Consider the following 1,818-nt stretch of genomic DNA (forward strand, 5'->3'; position numbering starts at 1 on the left):
TCCTGGTTTTGTTTCTCTAGAGAATCCTGCCTAACACACCAAATTGTCTCATAGAGATGTCAAGAACATGAACAGACCCATAGCACAAGAAATAAATAAGGCTAGCAAGGAACTACCAACTAAAATAGTCCTGGTGCAGATGGCTTCTCAGGATAATTCTACCAAGCATTCAGGGAAGAGCTGACACCAATACTACACAAGCTCTTCTAGAAGATAGTAAAAGCACAATATATTCCCAAATACATCCCAAAAGCTAGTATAACATAACACAGATACCCAAACTGGGCAAGGATCCAACAAGAATAGAGGATGACAAGCAGATATCTCTAATGAACATAGATGCAAACATCCTTAACAAAATCTTGGCCAATAGAATAAAAAGGTTTTTTTAAAGAATAATTCATCATGACTAAGTGGGATTCATACCAGGAATGCAGGGATGGTTCAATGTTAGAAAACCCACCAATATTATCCATCATATTGAGACGGAAAAGAACAAGAACCACATAATAATATAAATAGATGCAGATATAGAATTCATCAAAATTCAACACCCTTTCCTAATTAGTACCTTCAAGAAGATAGGGGTGGAAGGAAATTACCTTAATATAATTAAAAGTACATAAGAAATCCAACAGCCAGTGTTACAATCAATAGAGACACATTCCCATTGGAAAAGGGAACTGGACAAGGATGCTCCTTGTCCCCACTGTTATTGTACATTGTCCTGGAGGTCCTAGCTAATAATATGTCAATGGAAAGATATCAAAGGTATACATCTGGGGAAAGAAGTGAAATTATCCTTATGCACACATGATATAATTGTGTATATTGAGAATTCCAAATACTCCACAATAGGATTGCTGGAAGCAATAGACTCTATCAGATAAAGCAATGTGGGAGAGTGGCAGGATACAAGAACAACAAGCAGAAATACATTGGATTGCTATATATAACTGATAGAATTACAAATAAAAAGATCAAGAAGGTAGAACCCTTCAAAATAGCCAAACCTAAATTGAAATATCTAGGGATATAACTAACCAAAAGAACAGATGATCTGTATGAGGAAACTATAAAACATTAGTACAAGAAACCCAAAGGGACCTTAACAAATGGAAAAATATTCCATGCTTGTGAACCTGTAAGCTCAACATCATGAGGAAGTCAATCCTATAAGGCACTATATAGATTGAATACAATTTTGATACAAATAATGGCATCATTTTTCAAATAAATGCAAGAAGTGACTGCCAAATTCATATGGAAAGGAAAGAAATGCAGAATTGTCAAAGAACACCTGAAGAAAAATAATGTGAGTGGGCTTGAACTACCTGGCTTTAAAACTTGTTATACAGCCAGAGTTTTCAAAACAGCATGATACTGGTATAATGATAGATACACAGACCAGTGGATAAGAACAAAAATTCCAGAAATAAAAATATCAGAATACAGACTACTGAGCTTTGATAAGGACCCCCCCACACCCAAATCAAATGGGAAACAGATGACCTTTTTAAAAATTGGTGTTGGAAAAACTGGATATCAATCTGCAGAAGAATGAAGCAAGACCAGTACCTCACCCCATACACAATGACAAATACAAGGTGGATCACAGACCTCGAGGTAAAACCCCAACCATCAGGATCATCAGTGAAAAACATAGGACACAACTAAAAACTTTAGTGCAGGACATACATGGGCTATCAGCCATGATGAAGGCTGCTCAGCCAGAGGAAGAGAACATAGATCTGTGGGGCATATTAAAGATAAAACACTTGTGTGCATAGAAATATTTCAAGAGAGTAAATGAGAGAG

Source organism: Echinops telfairi, unplaced genomic scaffold, assembly GCF_000313985.2.
Source record: "Echinops telfairi isolate 266 unplaced genomic scaffold, ASM31398v2 ScPeMD7_7468;HRSCAF=8506_0, whole genome shotgun sequence".
In the NCBI taxonomy this organism is placed as follows: domain Eukaryota; kingdom Metazoa; phylum Chordata; class Mammalia; order Afrosoricida; family Tenrecidae; genus Echinops; species Echinops telfairi.